This window comes from Leucoraja erinacea, chromosome 31 (assembly GCF_028641065.1).
Source record: "Leucoraja erinacea ecotype New England chromosome 31, Leri_hhj_1, whole genome shotgun sequence".
Lineage (NCBI taxonomy): Eukaryota > Metazoa > Chordata > Chondrichthyes > Rajiformes > Rajidae > Leucoraja > Leucoraja erinaceus.
Window position 1 is genome coordinate 2,581,539 of NC_073407.1, and position 26,488 is coordinate 2,608,026.

General features: G+C 45.0%; 1 protein-coding gene across 2 annotated transcripts in view; it reads left to right on the forward strand.

Moving 5' to 3' along the window:
- The window catches only part of LOC129711830 (disabled homolog 2-interacting protein-like), a 625,376-nt gene that overhangs the window by 85,926 nt on the left and 512,962 nt on the right, over positions 1-26,488 (forward strand). The window lies entirely within an intron of this gene.

Consider the following 26,488-nt stretch of genomic DNA (forward strand, 5'->3'; position numbering starts at 1 on the left):
GCATGCCCAGGTAATGGGTCACTAGCTATAAAACAGTCTCGGCAACGGTGATGCTGCATTGTGTGCAGGCTTGCGTTTCGTCCATAGTCGGGGTCGGGGTTGGCTCTCCATCGCTGCGGATGCTGTTGGGCTGTCCCCGTCCCCTCCCCGGTGTCCCGATCCTGTCCAGAGTGGCCCTGGGCTGGCGAGGCGGCCCTATTGCAGCCGCTGCCTCCAGCTCGGCTCTGCCTGTCCCGCTGAGTTGGCCCCGACAGCCCTCCAACCCCAGTCCGACACCGAGATCCTGCTGAAGATGGGCAGCTGCTGGCCCTGCTTGAAGACGGGTGACTCGGAGCCGCTGTTGCTGGAGTCGTCCTGGTCGGAGAGAGAGTCTGCAGATGGGCTTCTGCCGGCCATAGGCGCCCACTGGAGCTGTTGGTGGTGTTGGCGGCAACCTTCTCCCCTTCCCTTGCCCAGACCCAAGCCCAGAGTCTGGGCTAGCTCCAACTCCAGGTCGGGGCTGAAGGCCTACCGCAGCGTGGCACAGTTGAGCACCGGGCCGGAAGAGGCCGAGCCCAGGTTGGCACTCTGACACAGGCGAGCCCGGGGCCCTCGCTCCTCATCGGGGTTGTGGATGAAGTGGCAGTGGGTACCATAGGGGCAGCAGGTACCAGTGGTGTGCAAGGTACGGCTTTTACTTGGGGTGGCAGCTGAGGGAGCGCAGTTTGGCCAGGCCGTGGGCGAACTGGCACTTGTCACTGTAGCGGCCCATCGGGGAGTGGGTTCCTCTGGAGTTGGAGCGGGGTTGGGCTGGAGTTGGCATTGGCTGAGGGTTCTATAGGCCTGGTGAGAACAAAATACTTGGGTGTGGGAGGGGTGGCGAGAGAGAGAATGCAGGGGTTACTTGAAGTTGGAGAAATCAATATTTATACGCCTGGGTTGTAAGCTGCCCAAACGAAATATGAGATGCTGTTCCTCCAATATGCGTTTAGCATCACTCTGGCAATGGAAGAGGCCTAGGACAGAAAGATCAGTGTGGGAAGGGGAATTAAAGGTTGTCTGTACTTGATGGTGATGCAGGGGAACGAGCACTAAGTTAAATTGAGTGGAAAGTTGTACAGGTCGTTCCTTTTGAGGGACATTAGGAAAACAGGGCACTAATGAAAAATTAATTAGCAAAAAGATTTTCAAATGAAAGTTCCTGTTACATTTAAATAAGTAAAATAAAATAAATACTTATGATTGTCAATGAGTGTGCTTTATATGATTGCTCTGCTACTATTTATTTTTTCATTACATCAATCCTTAACTCTTTCATTGGTAACTCCAGGTTACTTTGTAAATACTAGCAGAACATGGGATAAAAGTTTCAGCTGTTCATGTGCAAGTATAACATAAAAGCATAAGTACCTTTGTGCAATGACGTACATTTTTTTGCCTGTTTGATTTACATGCACATCTAAATCTAGTCGATATCTAAAACTTCAATTGGCATCTGTTTTCTCTACTGATACTGCTGGGTGTCCCGTGTGTACTGCATTTTTAATTGCATATATTTGGCTGCTATAGCAGTTTGCTCTCCATGTTTAGTTGCCTAACTATAATTGCACAATGAATAGAATTATTTTTAATGTTATATTCAATATAATATCTATGGGGTAGGGAGGAGATGGACACCACAATTTGTTTTAATCTGCCAATCATGTTACCCATTTTCAGTGTTCAGTAATGGAGATGGCTAAGGAGTAATTTCATGTTAAATCGTTTGGGTTACATTTCCATTCAAATCAACCTTCTGGATGAGGTTGTCTGATGCTTTCATTGCATTTTGCTGATTTTCACATTCTTTGAACTTGATAAGGAGACCCAGTTCAAAAATAAATGCTTATTTTTGAAAAATTGGAATGTTTTAAATCTTATATTTTCACCATGCAAGTGAATCTGTATTTGGGTGGGTGGGGAGGAGAAGAAAAAAAGTTCCTTGTATATTGATGAGATTTTTGTAAACAATCATGAATTAAAAAAATGTGCTGCTGTGTATTTTATGAAGCAATCATCTGAATCTTTTGCCTTTTAAGGTCAATTTGGATTAACTTAAACTTTAATGATAATTCCACTGAACAATGTAAATTTTGAGGCAATAACATAATTACTACAGTTATTGTATTGAAGCCTATAGTTATTCCTAAGCTCATCTCGACAGTCTGTTTTGATTTCCTAAAATAAATGATCTTGTTACAAAATCTCAATGTTAGCAGCACATAAATGGGCCATTTGCCCTGATAAGCAATTCAAATCCCATTTAAATGCTCTCTCTCCAGAGATATATGGATTCTTTCTAGTACAGTATCCAGATTTTTTTCAATTTTCATGATACTTGTTTAGTTCTTTTGTCAATTGCTTCCACTATACAACCTCTAATTTTTCATTGCCTTTCTGAAGGTATCACATTCTTCTTTTCTATCCATGATTTTTAAATGCCTCCCTAATTCCTGCCATTTTTCTCTATTCAAAGGAGAACAACACCTCCAATCTGTTCACATCTCCAGACTATTTCCTAATGCCTAGAATAATTTTGGTTAATCTCTTCACACTCAATCTTATCTGTGATGCCCAAAAATGTGACATTTTTTTAAGATTCACTGCGTTACTTGCTCTTATACGCTCATCATCTAAGGGCAAAGATCCTTTGTTCTAATTATTTCTTAACCTGCCCTGCTTCTTTCAAGCCCATATGCACATATACTCCTAGATCTTTGTTCTGATCCTTGCTTTAAAATTGTGCATTGAACGAGCATTGCATATTAGTCGACCCTCCAAAATGCAATCTCCACATTTCTCAACATTTCATCTGCCAAGTATCTTTTCAGTTGATTAATCAGTGTTCTTGCACGATGAGCAATGATTGGAAACAGCAGACAATGCAGCAAAGGCTCAATGGTTGAGTTTTCAATGTCAGTTAGTGCTGACTGCATGAGCTAGCCTGCCCTGATGGGCATGGACCAACAGAAGACATAATCCTGCGTGACCTCGCCCTCGTCAATTTGCCTGTTGCAGGAGCATTGGCCATGACAGTAATGGAAGAAGTGACCACATCAGTCCTTGTAGAGACAAACATCATATCTTCATCCATGAGCACTTTTTGTATAACACTATTATTGTGTTAAATGCAATAAACTCTGATTAAACCTGACAACTCAATTAAACATCCATGAAGCATTGGGGACTACCAGAAGTAGCTGACAATGTACACCGCTGCAGTCTTTGCCTCGTGGCCCTGTATATCTCTCATTCTTCAATATATTCAGGGAATTAACCTTGGTTGAATGAGTGCAGATGGATGCTAACCAGATACACCATCAGATCCCAACCTGATGAAGCTACAACACTGCATGCGATTGACACAATAAAGCAAACATATAATCATCAGAGATCATATTTCTGCAGTGCCACAACATCCTGGAGTGTGTAGAGTTAAATAAATGTTTTCTCCAAGAGTATCCCATCCCCCAAAGACATAATCTATTATTATATAATGCAATAAAATGATTGAGCAGATTCACTATGTTGCAGAATACTCTCTCTGGAACGTTTGGGTTCAGTAATAGCCCTGTCTCACTGTGCGAGCTGACCCACGAGGTACTCCGAGTGAAAGACTCGTGGTTGTGTACGAGATTCCAAGTGTATGATCAAGAGTTTAACCGAGTTCCCACGGGTATGATAATGTTTGCCGTTTACTTGTCATTTCTGCGATGTTCCAAGTTCCTCTCCCGAGTTACTCTTGAGCCACCGTGAATGAAGGTCTGTTTTAATAAGCAACAGTGTTAAAGAAGACATCTCCATCCTGCGGCTTTAAGTAGCTAAACTGTAAATCATACACGTGTACTGTTAACTGTGATAAAAATATATGATTCTGTTATTATTTGTGGAGCTGCTGCACAATTGAGACACTGTGCAGAATCTTTAAAATAGCTTTTCAATGCAGTAATCATTCAATCAGTTGCCCGTTTGCTGTTTAAAAAGATTGCGAAGAAAGATGAACCAGTCCAAAATTTGTGGTGATTGATATGGCATAAACTTGGAGGTATGAACAGTGTGTGAGATCAGATCCAGAACTAATCGGATTGGAACAGGGTGTGAATAGGGCATCAGAAAAATCAAAAGAAATGAAGAGAGATAGCAAGCAGAGCAATTTGTGGATTGTCAGGCAAATTCCACAGAAACTTTGCAGATCAATAATCGAAAGTCTGAACAAGTGTACAAAAAGCTGGAGAAACTCGGCGGGTCAGGCAGCATCTCTGGAGTAAAGGAATTGGTGACGTTTCGTGTCGAGACCCGTCTGAAGAATGGTCTTGACCCGAAATATTACCTATTCCTCAGAGATGCTGCCTGACCCATTGTCACTCCAGCATTTTGTCTGTCTCTAGTTCATGGTTGCCTGCTTATGAGACTTATCTTCTATATTACTAAATCTCTGTTCTTGACCGCTTTTGGCCTTCTGTGCTGCGATTTCCGAGAGAACGCCGCGACCTACGGCCGTCATTTTTGGCCACCTCGCTCAGAGCCCCCCTCCGCCGCATGTGTGCCGAGTATTTTTCCCGTCGATGAAAAATTACAGATATTAATGTTTTTACAAAATTTTCCATTCACTCTGCTGCCCCTGCTGGAGGGAGGGGGAGGGACTATAAAACCAGGAAGTGGTGTGCCTCAATCAGTCTCTGCAAGTGGTGTGCCTCAATCAGAGCTCGGAATAACACTGAACAAATGTCTCCACAGCTGTGAGTACCCATAATGTGGTTTGAAAATGAAAATATGGTTAGTTTGAGGAAAAAAGCACTGCCTGCAAATGGTTGTTTGGGGTGAAGTAAAAAGGCACCCTCTCTCTCTCTCACCTCCTCTCTCTCCCCACGTCTCTCTCTCCCTATCCCTCTTTCACCTCTCTCCCTGTCTCTCTCCCCTTCTCTCTCTCCATTCTCTCTCTCCCCTCTCTCCATCACCCCCCTCCTCTCTCCCCCCCCTCTCCCCATCACCCCCCCCTCTCCTCTACCCCCCTCCTCTCTCCCCCCTCCTCTCTCCCCCCCTATTCCCCTCTCCCCCCTTCCCTCTCCTCTCTCCCCCCCCCCCCCCTTCCTCCCTCCCCCCCTCTCCTCTCCTCCCCCCTCCTTTCCTCTCCTCTCCTTCTCCCCCCCCCTCTCTCTCCCCCCCTCTCTCTCCCCCCCTCTCTCCCCCCTCTCCCACTCTCTCCCTCTCTCCTCTCTCTCTCCCCCCCTCTCTCCCATCTCCCTCTCTCCCCCACTCTCTCTCTCTCTCTCTCCCTCTCTCCCCCCCCCCCCTCTCTCTCTCTCTCCCCTCTCCCCCTCTCCCCTGAATTGTTAATTCAGAAACAATGGTTCTGAACTTAAAGAAAGGTAACTTTGAGGGTATGAGACGTGAATTGGCCAAGATTGACTGGCAATTAATTCTAAAAGGGTTGACGGTGGATATGCAATGGAAGACATTTAAAGGCTGCATGGATGAACTACAAAAATTGTTCATACCAGTTTGGCAAAAGAATAAATCAGGGAAAGTAGTACATCCATGGATAACAAGGCAAATCAGGGATAGTATCAAAGCGAAGGATGATGCGTACAAATTAGCCAGAAAAAGCAGCATACCGAAGGACTGGGAGAAATTCAAAGACCAGCAGAGGAGGACAAAGGGCTTAATTAGGAAAGGGAAAATAGATTATGAAAGAAAACTGGCAGGGAACATAAAAACTGACTGCAAAAGTTTTTATAGATATGTGAAAAGAAAGAGATTAGATAAAACAAATGTAGGTCCCTTGCAGTCAGAAACAGGTGAGTTGATCATGGGGAACAAGGATATGGCGGACCAATTGAATAACTACTTTGGTTCCGTCTTCACTAAGGAAGACATAAATAATTTGCCAGAAATAGCAGGGGACCGCGGGTCAAAGGAGTTGGAGGAATTGTGAAATCCAGGTTAGCCGGGAAGTGGTGTTGGGGAAATTGAATGGATTAAAGGCCGATAAATCCCCAGGGCCAGATAGGCTGCATCCCAGAGTACTTAAGGAGGTAGCTCCAGAAATAGTGGATGCATTAGTAATAATCTTTCAAAACTCTTTAGATTCTGGAGTAGTTCCTGAAGATTGGCGGGTAGCAAACGTAACCCCACTTTTTAAGAAGGGAGGGAGAGAGAAAATGGGGAATTACAGACCAGTTAGTCTTACATCGGTAGTGGGGAAACTGCTAGAGTCAGTTATTAAAGATGGGATAGCAGCACATTTGGAAAGTGGTGAAATCATTGGACAAAGTCAGCATGGATTTACGAAAGGTAAATCATGTCTGACGAATCTTATAGAATTTTTCGAGGATGTAACTAGTAGCGTGGATAGGGGAGAACCAGTGGATGTGGTGTATCTGGACTTCCAGAAGGCTTTTGACAAGGTCCCACATAAGAGATTAGTATACAAACTTAAAGCACAAGGCATTGGTGGTTCAGTTTTGATGTGGATAGAGAACTGGCTGGCAAACAGGAAGCAAAGAGTAGGAGTAAACAGGTCCTTTTCACAATGGCAGGCAGTGACTTGTGGGGTACCGCAAGGCTCAGTGCTGGGACCCCAGCTATTTACAATATATATTAATGATCTGGATGAGGGAATTGAAGGCAATATCTCCAAGTTTGCGGATGACACTAAGCTGGGGGGCAGTGTTAGCTGTGAGGAGGATGCTAGGAGACTGCAAGGTGACTTGGATAGGCTGGGTGAGTGGGCAAATGTTTGGCAGATGCAGTATAATGTGGATAAATGTGAGGTTATCCATTTTGGTGGCAAAAACAGGAAAGCAGACTATTATCTAAATGGTGGCCGATTGGGAAAGGGGGAGATGCAGCGAGACCTGGGTGTCATGGTACACCAGTCATTGAAGGTAGGCATGCAGGTGCAGCAGGCAGTAAAGAAAGCGAATAGTATGTTAGCTTTCATTGCAAAAGGATTTGAGTATAGGAGCAGGGACGTTCTACTGCAGTTGTACAGGGTCTTGGTGAGACCACACCTGGAGTATTGCGTACAGTTTTGGTCTCCAAATCTGAGGAAGGACATTATTGCCATAGAGGGAGTGCAGAGAAGGTTCACCAGACTGATTCCTGGGATGTCAGGACTGTCTTATGAAGAAAGACTGGATAGACTTGGTTTATACTCTCTAGCATTTAGGAGATTGAGAGGGGATCTTATAGAAACTTACAAAATTCTTAAGGGGTTGGACAGGCTAGATGCAGGAAGATTGTTCCCGGTGTTAGGGAAGTCCAGGACAAGGGGTCACAGCTTAAGGATAAGGGGGAAATCCTTTAAAACCGAGATGAGAAGAACTTTTTTTCACACAGAGAGTGGTGAATCTCTGGAACTCTCTGCCACAGAGGGTAGTTGAGGCCAGTTCATTGGCTATATTTAAGAGGGAGTTAGATGTGGTCCTTGTGGCTAAGGGGATCAGCGAGGTATGGAGAGAAGGCAGGTACGGGATACTGAGTTGGATGATCAGCCATGATCATATTGAATGGAGGTGCAGGCTCGAAGGGCCGAATGGCCTACTCCTGCACGTATTTCTATGTTTCTATGTTTCTATCACCCCCCCTCTCCCATCACTCCCCCTCCTCTCTCCCCGCTCTCTACCCTCTCCTCTCTCCCCCTCCTCTCTCCCCCCTCCTCTCCTCTCTCCCCCCCTCTCTCCCCCCTCCTCTCTCCCCCTCCTCTCTGCCCCTCCCCTCCTCTCTCCCCCCTCCTTTCTCCCCCCTCCTCCTCTCTCCCCTCTCCTCCCCCACTCCCTTCCCTATACCCCCCCTCCCCTCCACACACACCCCTACCCCCTTCCCTCCACCCTCCCCCTCCCCCCCCTCCCTGCTCCCCACCTCTCCCCTCACCCCCCTCTCAGCACCCCCTCTCTCTCCCCCTCACCCTCTCTCTCTCCTCCCCCACCTTTCCTTTCCCCCCTCACCCACCCTCCCTCTTCTCCTCTACACCCCCCATCCCTCTTGCCCTCTCTGTGTCTCTATCTCTCTCTCTCTCTGACTCTGCCCCTTCTCTCTCTGCCCTCACTCTCAAACCCCGCCCCCCCCCCCCTCTCTAGATGCCTCAGTAGGTAGGGGGGTTATGGGGTAAAAAGAGCAAATTAATAATAATATAATATCAAGGGGGATAATTAGCGTTAGTGAGGGGGGGGGGATAGTTAGTGTGTGTGACGCTGCATGCCGCATCCCCCCCACAACCGCACGTTGGGGGAACAGACCCAACGGGTCTGCACTTGGTCTAGTTAAAGATAGAATTCAGCGCGGCCGCATCTATTGCATTTTGAATTTTCTCCTTTTCCCAGAGAGATCCGGTCACTGTTTGAGTCGCACGTGGAAAAAGGCACTTTTCTTCAACTCGTACAATATTCGGAACAAGAACAGAGAACTCTTGCTGTTCTCTCCGAGGGTGGGTGGGGGTCATTTTTAAGCCAAACAGGTAGAACGAACTATATAAGTGGTGTTTGGTCTCCAGGAATGCGGCTGGTTCGGTGACAAATATCCATTACAGCCAAAAGTCGCGTAACCCTACCTCTCCACACTGTCGGCTCACCTAAAAACGGACAAAAGAGAAGCCGTTTCTGAGCTTGTTCTGAAAGGTGTCCGTGGGAAAAGGTGTTACAAACGGTGAAAGCGGTACAATCGGTTTGTCGCGGAACAAACCAGTGCAGTTTCGGGGCACCCAGATCTCGCTCCACCAACACACACATACAACTTTAAGCAATATCCCACAGTGTATCCGAACTCATTCTGCATCTCGTCCTTATCTGGGAAACAAATAGTTCATTTTCTGCAGTGAACTGCCCGCGTCCAAGCAGCAAAAGGCTTCAACGCGGTTGGCATTGTGAAGATCTGAAATTAAGCTTTGCACGGTAGATAAAATATAATTTCACGTTCCAATATTTGGAAAGCGATTAGGCAACGTGAACATTATTAGAGCCGCCCGCATGTCTATTTACTGAAGGTGATCAGGGAAAAAAATTCTCACAAAGGGAAATAAAAATAAAGACTTGCTCTGTATTACAGCGCCATTCAGACTCAGTGTGGCCAAAACACCTAAATAACAATACAACCAGTGGTATATGGAGGATACACGTGTTTTAGCATGGAGGCGGTGGGTGTAAACTAAAATGCTACTCGGTAGATTTAAACTATTCCGAATAAAATTATTACTATCGGCAAGAACTTCACTCTAACACGGAACTAATTAACGCTTACTTTCCAGGAGCTGCATGTATCTTTCATCTGTCAATGGTTGGTTAGTGCTTGTAACATGCATATTTGATATACAAACCATATTTTGAGTTCAGTTCGGCCGTAAACTCTTGAGCAAGTACGTTGAAGTACAAGGGTAACTCCATTATATGAAATCCATTGTCCTTTCATTGCGAGGTTCAATAGAAACATCATCCCGTCACCCATTCCTTCTCTCCAGAGATGCTGCCTGCCCGCTGAGTTAAAGAGTGCCCACGGTAGACTCACGAGACACTAAGGTAAACGCACGGGCCACTACGTTCTTACAACGTTTTTAAATGTTTCAATTTTTAACTTCAGCAGTACATTTTACTTGTGGAAAACTTTAAACATGTTTGAATTTTTCCAAGAGTTATCAAGTTTCACGGGTACCTGCCGTTAGCGCCACGAGTCGTTAAGTTGCGTCCACGAGTTCCGACGTTCCCGCTACGTTAATTGTACGTAGTTGCCACGAGTTAAATTTGTTTTAAACTCGGGGTACCTCGTGGGTCAACTCGCACCGTGAGACAGGGGTTTTACTCGAATGCCCAGGAACGAAGGAAGCTGCAGTGTGATAGACATTGCCCGGTTCATCAGAGGTACAGGGCTCCCCACAATTGAAGGGATGTGCCTCAAAATGGTAGCCAACATCATAAAAGACTCACACCATCCTGGCCATGCTTTCTTTCACTACCAACACGGGGAGGAATGTGTAGTGAACTGAAAACTGACCAAGTTCAAGAACTGCTTCTTCCCATGTTCCTGCATAATGCACAACACAAACCACTACCTCAGCACTTGCTCTCTTCTACAGATTATTTTTTGCACTACAGACTTTGTTCATGCACTATTATGGCTACCTGGTATTAGTGTTATTAATTTCTATTGTTGATTATTATCAATTTGTTATTCTTTTAGGTAAGAACATCATTATTCCTGTTATTTGCTGCTACATATGGCAATTAAACTTAACTCTTGAGATATATATCTGAAGAAGGGTCTTGACCAGAAACGTCACCTATTCCTTTGCTCCATAGATGCTGCCTCACCCGCTGAGTTTCTCCAGCATTTTTGTCTACCTTCGATTTTTTCAGCATCTGCAGTTCTTTCTTAAACACCTGAGATATATATATAAATATATATAGGATCACCTCAGTTGAAAGGATATTTTCAAAAGGATGTTATGGCTGATAGTGTAGCACTGTCATTATTGCACTTGAGTTCTACCTTTATATGCTGTAGATTTGGATTAAGTTTCATATCCTTAACTATGTGATTTGGCGGAACTCCCTTGAACGAACCGTGTCTGATTTCTTTTTTTTAATTAAAAAAATCAATTTGTATCTTCATTTAAACTGATGTATAATACAGTTTAATTCACATAGCTTATATTTGGTGAGCAAAGAGACTTTTATTGAATCATGTCTTTTGTGTATATAAATCTGAGGTTTACTTGTTCGTTGCCACTGAGCTTTTCATAGACATTAGTTATTGGTGGCATGTTTTCAGTCAAAGCTGTAATTATCAAGTCTGTTTGGAGTTTCCTGCAACATGAGGATTTTATGAGAAAGTTGCCACGCTGTGAGCATGAGCAGTATTTTCAGCACTGACACTAATTGTGACAGAAGTTCATTTATTTTAACATGTATTAAAGAGCCAATGTATAAGTACAAGTTAACTGTTTATCACATCACTTCACTCATTTGTGTATGATGTAAAATGTGATATCCTTAGCAATTTCAAGTTCTGTATTAATATTAGACTACAGAGTTGCAATGGGATTCAAGGAGTTGACGCAATTTTAGTCTGCATTTGATAATATGATAAAGTGCAGCTCTCAGTTTTGGCATTGAGTTGTTGGGGGAATGACATCGCAGTTTGACAGTGACCGCTCGCAATAGGGTGAACTTGCCAGGCTTATTCTATTTACAGTGATAAGGAAGTCCAGGATCACATGTCCTTTGAGGGGGGGGGGGGGGGGGTAGAGGGTGGAGGGGGGAGAGAGAGAGAGAGGGGTGGAAAGAGAGTGGGGGGGGGGGAGGGGGAAAGGAGAGAAGGGGGGGGAGAGGGGGAAGGAGAGAAGGGGAAGGAGAGGGGGGAGGGGGGCCTCGCTCGGGCCCGGCGCCTGGTGGGGAGGCTGTTGCTTTATGACCTGGGTAGATGCTGCCTCTACCCCCTTTGTGTCCCCTCCCTTTCTTTCCCCCCCCCCTCACTGTCCCCCCCTTCCTCTCTGCCCCCCTCCCTCTCTGCTCCCCCCCCTTGCTCCCCTCCCTCTCTCCCTCTCTAGGGAGTGGTGAATATTGGGACCTATGGGTGAGTGGTGGAGTATGGCGTTCGGGAACCAGCCCTCCCACGTGACACCGCGTACCCCCCCTCTCTCCCCCTCAGTCTCTCTCCCCTTCTCTCTCTTTCTCTGTCCCGGGGAGGGGGTAGAGTGGGAGTGGGAGGGGGTACAGGCAGCACAGGTCGTAGAGTAGCAGCCTCCCCACCAGGCACCGGGCCAGAGCGAGACTGCGGCCGGTGTGGACCCGAGCGAGGCCCAGAGCGATCTGAGGACGGTCAAAAGTAGCGCAGGGCTGGCCGATCGTGGCTTCCGCGAGGGGAAGCCCACCCACCCGCATGACAGATGATCGGGCGGGGGAGACGGAGAGGCGGTCGTCCCCCATGACTGCCAGAGATCGCCAGGTGGGATCGGGATCACCAGCGAGGAAAAGGCGTCACGATTCCCCAAGTCCTGCGATCGACGGAGGAATCGCAGGTCTCCATAGATGGCCTCTTCCAGAGTGAGTAATGGCCGCCATGGCCACCTTCCCAGCTCGCTGCCTCGCGCCCGCGCGGTGATAACCACCGCCGCCGCCATGTTCTAGAACTTCAAGGAGCCCAGCGGAGCACGCAGCATGACCTGAACAGCTGTTTAAAAACGCAAAGTGACAAATTTAAAGGAGTGAAAGTTAAGAAGCCAAGAAGTACAGAAGACAGAACAGGGGTAATGTCACTCGCAGCGCGAGCAGCGGCAGGCAGTCAGATCCATTGTGACGTCATCAGCGAGACCATCTTGTTTATTTTCTGTTATTTGACATTTTTGAACATTTTCATAAATAACTCGAGAAATAATGCATTCAATTTTCAGATGGCGAATTTTTACATTATGGCGTGAATATCGGAATATGTAAAAATTTCACCGTTAGCGCGTCGTGTTTTCGAGGATATGTGAAATCCATACGAACATCACACAATACACACACATCCAAGATCATAGTTTTATAAGTGTAGAGATCGGCAATAGGTGCAGGAGTAGGCCATTCGGTCCTTCGAGCAAGCACTGCCATTCAATGTGATCATGGCTGATCATACCCAGTCAGTACCGGTTCCTGCCTTCTCCCCATATCCCCTGACTCCATTATTTTTAAGAGCCCTATCAAGCTCTCTCTTTAAAGTATCCAGAGAACCAGCCTCCACCACCCTCTGAGACAGAGAATTCCACTGTCTCACAAATCTCTTTGTGAAAAAGTGTTTCCTCATCTCCATTCTAAATGCCTTACCCCTTATTCTTAAACTGTGGCCCCTGGTTCCGGACTCCCCCAACATCGGGAACATGTTTCCTGCGTCTAGCGTGTCCAAACCCTTAATAATCTTGTATGTTTCAATAAGATTCCCTCTCATCCTTCTAAATTCCAGAGTATACAAGCCCAGCTGCTCCATTCTCTCAGCATATGACAGTCCCGCAATCCCGGGAATTAACCTTGTGAACCTACGCTGCACTCCCTCGATAGCAAGAATGTCCTTCCTCAAATTAGGGGACCAAAACTGCAAACAATATTCCAGGTGTGGTCCTACTGGGCCCTACATAACTGCAGAAGGACCTCTTTGCTCCTATAATCAACTCCTCTTGTTATGAAGGCCAACATGCCATTCGCTTTCTTGCTACCTGCTGTACCTGCATGCTTACTTTCATTAGGTACACAAGATTCAGATTCAGATTCAGATTCAACTTTAATTGTCATTGTCAGTGTACAGTACAGAGACAACAAAATGCAGTACACAATGTTGTGTACCTTCGATTTTCCAGCATCTGCAGTTCCTTCTTAAATGCTTACTTTCATTGACTGATGAACAAGGACTCCCAGATCCCGTTTTACTTTGCCTTTTCCCACTTGACACCATTTAGATAATAATCTGCCTTCCTGCTTTTGCTACCAAATTGGATTGCCTCATATTTATCCACATTAAACTGCATCTGCCATGCATCTGCCCACTCACCCAACCTGTCCAGGTCACACTGCATTCTCATTGCATCCTCCTCACAGTTCACACTGCCACCCAGCTTTGTGTCAACTACAAATTTGCTAATGTTACTTTGAATCCGTTCATCTAAATCATTGATGTATATTGTAAATAGCTGCGGTCCCAGCACCAAGCCTTGCGGTACCTCACTAATCACTGCCCGCCATTCTGAAAGGGACCCGTTAATCCCTACTCTTTATTTCCTGTCTGCCAACCAATTTTCTATCCATGTCAGCACTCTACCCCCAATACCATGTGCCCTAACTTTGCCCACTAATTTCCTATGTGGGACCTTATCAAATGCTTTCTGAAAGTCCAGGTTCACTGGCTCCCCCTTGTCCATTTTCCTAGTTACATCTTCAAAAAATTCCAGAAGATTAGTCAAGCATGATATTCCCTTTGTAAATCCATGCTGACTTGGACCGATCCTGTTACTGTTATCCAAATGTTCCGCAATTTCATCTTTTATGATTGACTCCAGCATCTTCCCCACCACCGATGTCAGGCTAACTGGTGTATAATTCTCTGTTTTCTCTCTCCCACCTTTCTTAAAAAGCGGAATAACTTTAGCTACCCTCCAATCCACAGGAACTGATCCTAAATCTGTCGAACCACGATTTCTGGGATGCAGACCATCAGGCCCTGGGGATTTATCAGCCTTCAGTCCCATCAGTCTACCCAACACTATTTCCTGCCTAATGTGGATTTCCTTCAGTTCCTCTGCCGCCCCAGATACTCTGGCCATTAGTACATCATGAAGATTGTTTGTGTCCTCCTTAGTGAAGATGGATCCAAAGTACCTGTTCAACTCATCTGCCATTTCCTTGTTCCCCATAATAAGTCTTCAAGGGTCCAACTTTGGGCTTAACTAATTTTTTCCTCTTCACATACCTAAAGAAGCTTTTACTATCCTCCTTTATATTTTTGGCTAGCTTACGTTCGTACCTCATCTTTTCTCCCCTTATTGCCTTTTTAGTTATCTTTTTAGTTATCCTCTTGCTTCCTGCTCATCTTTGCTATGTTGTACTTCTTTTTTATTTTTACACTGTCTCTGACTTCCCTTGTCAGCCACGTTCGCCCCTTACTCCCCTTGGAATCTTTCCTCCTCTTTGGAATGAACTGATCCTGCACCTTCAGTATTATTCCCAGAAATACCTGCCATTGTTGTTCCACTGTCATCCCTGCTAGGGTCCCTTTCCAGTCAACTTTGGCCAACTCATCCCTCATGGCTCCATTGTTCAACTACATGGCTACATTGTTCAAGGCTTCCCTTTGTTCAACTGTAACATGGACACCTCTGATTTACTCTTCTCCCTCTCAAATTGTAGATTAAAACATACCATATTATGGTCACTACTTCCTAATGGCTCCTTTACCTCGAGTTCCCTTATCAAATCTGGTTCATTTCACAACACTAAATCTAGAATTACCTTCTCCCTGGTAGGCTCCAGTACAAGCTGCTCTAAGAATTCATCATGGAGGCAGTCCACAAACTCCCTTTCTTGCGGTCCAGTACCAACCTGATTTTCCCAGTCTATCTGCTTGTTGAAATCTCCCATAACAATCATAGCATTACCTTTACAACATGCCAATTTTAACTCTTCAATTTGCACCCTATATCCAGGCTACTGTTTGGGGGCCTGTAGATAAGTCCCATTAGGATATTTTTACTCTTACAATTCCTTAGTTTTATCCATACTGACTCCACATCTCCTGTTTCAATGTCACCCCTTGCAAGGAACTGAATTTCATTCCTCACCAACAGAGTTACCCCATCTCCTCTGCCCACCTGTGTGTCTTTTGGATAGGAGGTATACCCTTGAATATTCAGTTCCCAGCCCTGGCCCTCTTGCAGCCATGTCTCTGTACTTCCCACAATGTCATACTTGCCAATTTCTGACTGGGCCACAAGCTCGTCCACTTTATTTCTTATACTTTGCACATTCATATACAACACTTTGACTTTGGTATTCACCTCCCCTCACACTGATCACAATTCGCCCTGACCTTACTCTCTTATCCTTTCTCGAACTTTCCTTCCCATTAATTCGGGGGTCTTTTGCAACTTTTCTTGTACTCACTTCCCCTTTAACTCCATCTTTTTACTCCCAATTTGTCAATCCCTCCCCCCCACTATTTTATTTATTACGTGTTTGTCATATTATTTCACCAATGAAAAAGGATACCTGATTGTTTTTACCTTGCTTAGGTTCTCATGGTTTTAAGAACTCGTATCTCTTGTTTTCCAGGTGATGTACTTCACTCAGCATTACACATAAAATAAATAGTGACCTATTTCAAAAGAATATATATCACCAAATAATATGTGTTTAGTTTATTGTCACGAGTACAGAGTGGAAAGCTTTTGTAGGTGGGTGGGTGGGTATGTTTGATCATGTGGCTTTGATCATGGGTTATATTTTCTCAAGCTACTGAAAGTGCTCAACAGCTTCCACTTGGGATCCATTATATACATTGCACCATGTCCTCCACCATGCTTCCTCAGTCTGAAGGAGGGTCTCGACACGAAAGGTCACTCATTCCTTCTCTCCAGAGATGCTGCCTGTCCCGCTAAGTTACTCCAGCATTTTGTGTCTATCCTTATTTCAATAACTTCCTCCTTTGTCTTACTGACTGAGGAAAAGGTTATTGTACTCACAGTATGGTACTCACTTCTTTCTCCTTTCTCTGCTCCGTCTCGTCACCCTTCATGATTCCAACCTCCACGCTGGCGTTTTCTGCAAACTTGTGGATGGAGTTACAGCCGAATGTGGCCATACAGCCATGAGTGTATATGAAGTATACTGAGAACTGTTGTAACTACTGTTACGAATTATTGGAGATATAGTATTGTCACCTAAGCTAGGTTCATCAACTAGGTCCCAAAACATCAGCATCAATAAATGAGTTGCTGCGACAGATCGATATCAAGGCTCTAATGATCTTTTCCAACCTGGCACTTCTCAAGAGTGTCCCAGGATCAACAATAGTGACCTGAAAATGTAAACAGCCATCATAATGTCTAACGTTAACTTGGCATTTGGAGGTAACCACATACAAGGATGGTTACATAAATTACTGAGAATGTTGAAATATAGGAGATTGATAACCTTTTAATCAAAGATCTGAGTCTTTTGTATTGATTGATCACAGTTTCCGAATTAAGAATTGTTTTGGGATGTCATTGGTAGAAATAACACTAAAATAAACATAATTACAGGATTAACTAAAATGGCATGAGAAGGGACGATACCCCATTGTTATATTCTGTTTCACCTAAGCGGTAAAAAATATTAGTTCGTTTTACTAAGCTCCAAAGCTATCTAATAAATTTGATGTAGCAAGACGGGTCAGCTAGTTGTAGTGATATTAGAAATAATGGATTAATTCTAACATACCCAATGGCATCAAGTGGCTCGAACAGACGGACGAGCTGGCAGTTACTATGGCAACAAGAGGCAATCGCAGGTTATTGAGACGAAGTACTGAAGTGATGAGACTTGTTCAAGAAACCCAAGTAGAGAGCCAGGTCTAAGAATGAAACACTACTTTTTTGTATCCAATTAAGACTACACTTTGTTAAGTGGAAAATAGAGATGAGCAGGCAATAGTCCAATTGGAACAAAATGGGGCAAAAAGTTAAACTTGCACTGGACTATTGATGTGGTATTGGAGGTGAAGAAATTGTAGAGAGATTGTAGAGAGAAACAAGATTTAACTGCTGAAACCTGTAAAAGCAGATGAAGTGGGGATTGCAGAAATACTTTATTTCGGTTTCACCAGTGAGTGAGCAACTCAGGAGATTTTAAAAAGTAGCTGTTGGTGTCAGAGTGACTGCTGCTAGTGGTGTGGGAGACTGCAGGAACTGTCATTGAGCCATTCCCCTCAAACAAGTGTACCCTTTTGGAAGGTACACAAAAAAGCTGGAGAAACTCAGCAGGTGCAGCAGCATCTATGGAGCGAAGGAAATAGGCAACGTTTCTCGCCGAAACCCTTCTTCAGACTTTTGTACCCTTTTGGAGACTGGGGGACACAAAGGAGAGCCGCAGAAGTCAGGCCCAGGGCAACAGGTTTGGCTTTGAGTCTGACAGTGCAATACTGATAGGAGACTCGTTAGTTAGGGGGACAGTAGGGAAATTCTATGGCAGCAAACGGGAGTTTAGGATGGTTGTTGCCTCCTTGGTGCCAGGGTCCTGCAGAATATTCTCAAGGGAAAAGGTGAGTAGCCAGAAGTCATGGTGCATGTTGGCACAAATGATATGAGTAGAAAAACTAATGAGGTTGGCATAAGATTAAAATTCAGGACTTAAATGGTATTGATCTCTGGATTACTCCTACTGCCACATGCCAGTGAGGGCAAGTACAGGAAGATAGGACAAGTGAATGTGTGGTTGAAGAGTTGGTAAAGGGTCCAGATTTTTGGTCCATTGGGATCTCTTCTGGGGCAGACATGATCTCTGCAAAAGAGACAGGTTGCACCTGAACTGGAGGGCAACCACCACCCTGGCGGGAAGGTTTGCTAGTGCTACGCGGGAGGAGTTTAAACTAAATTGTCAGGGAAACGGGATCCAAGGCAGAAATAAGATGTGTGAGAGGCTGGAAATCGATATGGAAGACGATGACAGAAAGTTCAGTGGATGGGAGATGAAGCAGCATGGCAGGGAATTAAATTACATTTATTTCAAAATGTTAGATGGAGGCTTGACTGGTAAAGCTCAGAGCAAACTTGGCTAAAGCAGAGATAGGACCGGCTGATTGATGTTCCAGGGTATAGATGTTACAGGCGAGATAGAATTGGGGGTAAAAGAGGAGCTGTTGCTTTATTCATTAAGGAGAATGTAATGGTAATAGCCTGAGATGACATCACTGATGGTTTGTCCAGTAATGCAATATGGGTGAGCTGAGAAATAAAGAGGGGATGATCATCTTGTTGGGTGTGTACTGTTGGCCCCTGACTAGTCAACGGAAATTAGAGGAACAAACATGGAGATTGTATGCAGCTGCAAAGCTAAAAGGATTGTAAAAATACAGGATGTTTACTTTCCCCACTGGCACTGCCACAGTGCTGACGTAGATGGGGTGAAATGTATCAAATGGGTTCAGGAAAGTTTCCTTGGGCAATATGTTGAGCACCCTACAAGGGAGATCGAAAAGCTGGATCTATTCGTAGTGAATTGCGCAGGACAAATGACTGTAGTGTCAGTGAGTGAGCATTTTAAGACAGGTGATCCTACTATATTAGCTTTAACATAGTTATGAATAAGGGCAAGGCAAATTAAAGTTCTGAATTGAGGCATGGCAACTTTGATAATTTTAGACAGGAACTTGCAAAGTTAATTGGAGCAAGTTGTTTGCAGACAAAGGGATGTGCGGAAAGTGGGATGCCTTTAAAAGTATGTTACAGTTGTACCAGATGTTGATGAGGCCACACTTGAAGTTTATCCAACTATCACCCCCACATCTTTTCCAGCTAACGATAATTGGTCTGAAGAAGGTTCCCAACCCAAAACATTGCCTATCCATGTTCTGTAGAGATGCTGCCTGACCCGATGAGTGGCTCCAACAATGTGTTCTGTGCAAGATTCCAGCATCCGCAGTTTCTTGTCTACTTTGAGTATTGTGTTCAGTATGAATTTCCTTATTCTGTTCTTGGACAATTAGAACGATCTTGACTCTTGGTCATCTTGCTATAGCAACGATGTCGTTAAGGTGGACAGAGTGCAGAGAAGATTTGCAAAGGTATTGCCAGGAATTGAAGGCTTGAGCTATAGGGAGAAATTGGGTAGACCTGTACTTTATGCCTTAGAGCACGTAGGTCTGAGGGGTGATATTATAGAGGTATAAAATCATGAGGGGAATAGATAGGGTAAATACAGAGTATTTTCTGCTCATAAACTAACTGACATGGACTTCAGGTGAGAGGGTTAAAATTTAATGGGAACCTGGGTTGCAATTTTTTAACTTGCACACTCCAAGGGTGGTAGGTATATGGGACGAGCTGCCAGAGGAAGTAGTTGATGCAGGGGCAAGAATATTCAAAAGATATTTGGACAGGTGCATGGACAAGAACATTTTAGAGGTATGTGGCCCAAACATGGGTGTATGCGATTATCTTAGATGAATCATCTTAGTCTGCAGGCACGAGTTGGTCCGAGTGACCTCTTTCTGTGCAATTTGACTCTGACTATCAGACCAACATTCGGAATGAGTGAAGCAGAATCTGATTCTTGGAGAATGAAAGGAAGCCATTGGGGAAATCTAGGTGAAACAAATGACCTTGTGTCATAAATGGTCACTATTGCAACAATCACCTTGTGTAAACAGATGACCTTGTGTCATGATGCATCATAAACTGTGCAACATGTGAACGTTTGTTGATGGTGTACAATTACAAAACTAAGCGCATCATTCATCAGTCTGAAGGATCCTGACCTGAAATGTCACCTACTCATGTTGCCTAATCTGCCAATTTAGAATCTGCAGTTCCTTCTCCATTTTACTGCTCCACTGTGGAAACTCCTCAAGATATGCCTACTTTGAAGAAGTTGCCTGCTTCAACAGGAGTTCTGTGATACCCTCTCTCTGCTCCCTTTCTGTGATTCCTACCCTTTCCCTGTTCTTTGATTATATTCTAACCCGGACTTGCCACCACATCCATGTATGTTTCCTCATCAGTCTGAAGAAGGCTCCCAACATAAAACATCATCTATCCATGTTCTCCAGCAGTGCTGCTGAACTGCATTTCAATGTACACCTTGTCATGAACTGCCTGCACTTGCTTCCACAACAGTAACTCAGGAACTGCCATTCCTGTTGGACAAGAAGGCCTTATACTAACCCTAAAATTTGTCTCTGAATGAGTTTCACTTACAGCCTCGTCGCACACATCAGGGAAGAAGAGGATATTCTAGAGAACTTCATGTTGCAACAGTGACCATTAATGCTGGAATGGAGACCAGTCCAACTGTGATAACGGCAAATGTTAGTAAAAACACATGGTCTACTACTCAACAGCGAGCCCCAGCCTTTATACTTTTGGGATCTGGACTATTTACAGCAGGTATCGTAGGGCGGGTGAAAGTGCCATCTATGCTATCCATGTTATCTGTCCAGAATCTTACAAGTTCAATGGAAGGGTTCTCCCAGATGAATATTATCCAGTATTTGAGGTCCATGTACAGTTGGGACACAGGACTCCCAAAGCAACAGATTCTCAATTTAAAGCTGTTATCTGGAAAAAAAGTATTGTTTAGATGGAGGAAAGGTTTTGCAGATGTACTTAAAGACTCATTGTAGAAATGCAACTAACTCTTGTGAATTTCTGTAACATGACAGATCAATTTGAAGGAACATTGGGAATGGTGTTGAGAAACTGGAGTTTTCATGCAACAGGAACATGAAATGTTGGGTAAGAGGTGGAAGCTGCACAGCATCTAAAAAAAACCCACCCAGCCACCACATTCCCCAGCATTGCAATGGGCTGTGGGTCCCACACTGGCATTGTGAGCCACTTTGAAATCCATAAAACTGAAGTGGAACCCGATTATCCTCAATCCTAAGGGACTGCCCAAGTAAAATATATTATCAAAACAGGCAGTTTACAACATGGTCTGAAATAAACATAGTTTGGTTTGAGGGTGACTTCCTTTAATTTGCATTATTTTATGAATTTAGTGGTTTGTTTTTTTGTTGCTGCTCTCTGGTAATTGTACAATTATGATACAACAATTTTAGTTGTTTTCAAAAATGTACCTTTGAAACAATTTAGGCCACATGATGTGTGTAATATTTAATTTGTTCATATTAAATTTCACGTGCCATTGTTCCTTCCACTTGCAGATATTTTACATTATTATAGAGGCACGCTACCGTGTGCTCAGACACAGCAGTGCATTTTAATTTGTGAATTAAAAATAGTGCCATCCCAAAACGAATCCCTGGGAAAAATAGCAAAGTCTGAACTTTCTCTCAAAGGGAAAGCATAATGTCTTGCATCTATAACAAGTATTCATTGCTTTTTACTTTTTAGTCAATTTCTTCGATTTGCACAACTTTTAATTTGAACTGCAGTTCTATGTAGTCTGGTGGTTTACCAGAACCTGCCTGATCAGAGGATGATAGCAATAAGGAGAGGTTGACAAACCTGGATTGTTTTCTCTGGAGTGATGGGGTTCAGGGGAGACCTGAAAGAAGTATATATAATTATGAGAGATGGGGTAGAAGGTCAGAATCCTTTTTTCCAAGATGGAAATGTAAAAGACTGGAGGGCATAGCTTTAAGGTAAGAGGGGCCAAGGAGAAGTGTGGGGCAAGTTTGTTTTTTTTTACACAGTGATGGGCACCTGGAATACGCTGCCAGGGGTAGTGGTGAAGGCAGATACGATAGTGGCATTAAAGAGACTTAAAGATGGATATGCGGGGAACAGAGGGATGTGGATCACATGCAGGCAGAGGAGATTCATTTAACTTGGCATCAGATATGGCACAAAGGCCTGTTTCTCTGCTGTATTGTTCTTTTGGACTTCTCAAAATGCTTATCAAAATGAAATTGAAGTTATTCCACTTAATGAAGCTTGCCATGATGTACTGGAGATAGAATGGAGGTTAATGAGGCAGCATTCTCTTTTTTATTCTGGCTCGAATGGCTACTGTTTGCTAGATTAATATAATATAGGTAGGCTTGAATTTGCATTTGCTTGAAATGTATTTTTTCTTGAATGCATTTCTATTGCGAAGTTTGATAAACTAATCGGAGATATCTTGGATGAAGATGTAAATTTTGCGCACTTTAGTCATCACAAGTCATAGTTCCAAAATAATTGACCGTTTTATTTATGATTAGTAAACTGGCTGCACGATAATATTTTACAATTTTTTAAATCAGAAATATTATCACTTGCAATTTGTCTTAAATTTCAGAAAAGTAACTATTGTACTGACATCCTTCTACGTTATGTAAACTTCCTGGTATCTGTCAGCTCATCATGGCTGAATAAAATCCACTACGCATTGTTGCCAAAAGCTATGAAAGGTATTATTTCAGGAGACCCATCTTCCTTTGGAGGCCCTGTTATATTCTTAACAATTGTACTTGGTCTACTGCACTTACAAGAATTTGACAAAATGTTTTTGCATTTGAGCATCAAGATCTAAAAATAATTCTTAAAGATTAATAATTGAGGAATAATCAGGCATCAGTTGCTAGTTGCAATATCCAGTTGAAGGCTACTAAACTAAACATTCCTACAATTGTAGCTAATACTCTATTATTGTGATTATTACTGAACTGCTGATGTGTGAATTTTTACTGCTATTCTGTTGAAGGATTATATTTGCCTTTAGATTTGTAAGTCTCATTGAAATGTTGTGTTGAAAGCTTTTGCAAACTTAAATTGTGTGACAAGCTTGTGGGAAAGTTATTTTAGATGCAGACGTTGATTGCACAATTTTGTAGATGTCAATTTCAGTAGGTGTAGAGAAGCCAAATGAGTTGCTGTAATACATCACTGGCTATGAAATGAACTATAAATAGTGGAATATTTTGTTGTTAATAGATGCAGGAATCAAATAAACTTAGATAAATGGTGTAGTTTGACTTTGCTGTGTGAACCGTTACTGGTCAACTTGTGAATTTCATTGTTCTTTCTGGGACAAACATCTATCTATCTATCTTCTATCTTTACATAACTAAAACTGATCTTGTTATCTTCCGGTTTGCGAGGTTTTTCTATTTGTGCAAAAGCTGTATGCGATAGCGCTACGATTTTTCGCCAGCTCACTCACTGTTCTCCTGTGCTGCGAGTGCATCGAGTTTCGTTCCGATCGGTGGTATAATGTAAAAGTTAGCGAGGTATAAAACTCGTAAAAACCGTGCGTGCGCAGATCGATCTCCTCTCCTGACGATCACCGCCGCGCGGATTGGTCCCCTCTGTCATTACCCAGGACGGTCCGCCCCTTCCTGCGTCACCGCGCGTCTTTACTGGAGCTGAGGATGTCTCCGACCGAACACAATTTTCGGAGGGACCGGAAGCGGCCCAGCGCGGACTTGGAGATGTCGCCAATGTGGCCAAACAGAAAGCGGAGACTCTGATCCCAGTGGACAACGATAAGGGCCCACTGTGAGTCCCCATCGCACCGCCAGCTTCAGCCCCTTCCCCTCTGGTCCCCCTCTCTGATTCCTGCCCCCCTCCCCAATTTTCGGCGCTCTCCCCCCACAAACCCCCCCGCCCACAGTCCCCCTCCACCAACGTCTTCTCCACCCACACAACCCCCTATCCGCCCACACACACCCTTCCACCACAACGCCCCAGCCCACACAACCCCCCTCCCCCCATAAACACCCCCCTCCTCCCACAAGCCCTCCCGTTCACACACACATCCCTTCCCCACAACCCCCAGCCCACACACCCGCCTTCCCTCACAACCTTTCCACCCCACACACACCCCCCCCCCACAACCACCCCACACGCACACACCCATCCCCCCACAACCCCACCGCCCACACACCCCTCAACCCACGCACACACCCCCCTCCCCCCCCCCCCCTCCCCCCTCCCACCTCCCCACATCCCTCCTCCCCCCACACACCCCTCCCGCCACATACACACCTCCCCTCCCACCCCACACACCCCCCCCCGCCACACACACCCCTCCCCACACCACCCTCCCCACACACCACCGTCCCCACACCACACCTTCCCCACACCACCCTCCCCACACCACCCTCCCCCCACACCACCCTCTCTCCCCCCTTACACCTCCCCTTACCCACACACACACCCCCCCTTTCCTCCTCCCACCCCACATCCCCCCGTCACACAACCCTCTTCCCCCCCCCCTCCTCCCCTCCCACACATGAAGAGGAGGGGGAGGGAGTGCTGGGGGATGAGGGGAAATGGGCTGCTCCTGCGCAGTTTGGGCCTATGGGTGAGTGGTGGAATATTGCGATGGGGGAACGGGTTGCATTGGGGGACCAGGCCTCCCATGTGACTGGGACCCAACGGGTCCCACTTTGTCTAGTATATAATACTAAAAGACTTCCTGTCCCTTCTTGTACAGGGCCTCAGCGTTCCTGGACCAGTCTAGTTTACTGTGTCAATCTGCTTTTCCTATCTTTTTCCAAATGCTAGGCCACAGCCTTCTCATTTTCACACATCCTACTCACATTTTTCCCGTGGTTGCGATAAACATCCTCCCATCGTATTCCACCTGTATTTCCGAATTTATTAATGCTTGAAATTTAAAAAACAGCCCGATTTCTTCAAATTCGCCCACTTTGGAAAAGCAAATCCGAGTGATGATGCACTCGCAAGGCAGGACGGGACACTCCGGGAGGTGGGGAGGATGGAGATGGGGTGCGGAGTGGGGTGGAGAGGGGAAAGATCCTGGGGAGGTGAGGAGGGATAGTGGGGGGGGATTGAGGGAGAGGAAGGGGTAAGGACGGTAGTTGCCACGTCTACACTTCCACTCTCGCTTCCTCCCTCTCTACCCTCCCTCCCCCTCTCTACCCATCTCTTCATCTACCCTGACTCCCACCCTCTCTACCCCCTACTTCTCTGTCCCTCTCTACCCCCTCCCTCTACCCACCCTCTCTACTCCCCTCCCCCCTCTGTACCCCCTCCCCCTCCCTCTCTATCTCCTCCCCTCCCTCTCTGCCCTCCCTCTCCCTCTGTAACCCCTCCTCCTCCCTCTCTCTGCTCCCCTCCCCCCTCTACCTCCCCTTCCTCTCTATCCTCTCTCCCTCTCTACCTCTCTCCCTCCCTCCCTCCCTCCCTCCCTCCCTCCCTCCCTCCCTCCCTCCCTCCCTCCCTCTCTACCCCCCTCTCTCTCTACCCTCCCTCCCTCTCAACCCCTCTCCCTCTACCGTCGCTACCTCTCTACCCCCCTCCCTCTTTAACCCCCCCCCACCCTCTCAACCCCCCCCCCCCCCCCCCCCACCCTCTACCACCCTCCCTCTCTAGGGATTGAAGAGGGAGGGTGAAGAGGAGGAGGAGGGAGTGCTGGGGATGAGGAGAAATGAGCCGCGCCTTCGCAGTTGGGGGCTATGCATGAGTGGTGCAATACTGCGTTGGGGGAAAGGGTGAGTGGTGGAATCTTGCTTTGGGGGAGCAGACCCAAGGGGCCTATACTTGGTCTAGTATGACAATAAAACACTCTTGACTCTTGAAAGAGAATTGGAATGTTGGATAACATAAGCAGAGGAATGGAAAATAAAATGTGTATTGAGGACTGTTGGTGGAGGATTAATATATCTGCAGACAAACTAAAACCAGAAGTGGAATTATTTAAGGTGAACAGTACTGTGATGCATATTGCATATCTTGCACATTGAAATATCATTCAAGATAGATTTTGGGGAAATGCTATAGATGTTTACTTTCTATTTTGTGGAAAAGGAAACCGTTCCCAGCACCAGTTTTTTAAGTCTGGATTAGCTTTGCCTATTATGTTTTGTAAATTGCCATTTAGAGTTGTAATATACACAACCTTTGTTTTGCCTATCTCTCACCACAAAAACCTTACTGCTACAAATAGTCGTTTACTTGGGACCTATTAAACCAGTTAACAACACAAATTAGCAAAATGCTATTGCCAAGAAATTTGTCATTCTGTTTTCATGCAATACAATAGACATTGCAAATTTTGTGAAGTCTCAAGGGTCCTATTGTTCCACTAGACAAGATGCCCAAGCAATAATATGCAGTAAAACCAGCAAAATGCCGACTTTACATGGTGGTTTCTGGCCAAATGGTGCATTAAGCCATTCCTTTTCTGTCTCCGGCTAAAGCGGAAGGAGATGCTTGCTGATGTGGGGAGCAAAATGGCGAGAATGTGCAGAGAGGGTCTGGAATAAACATACGTGCAATATGAATCTTGGATTGAAGAATAGAAATAATCAAGGCATGCGGTGAAGATCTGGAGAAGTGGTATAGTTT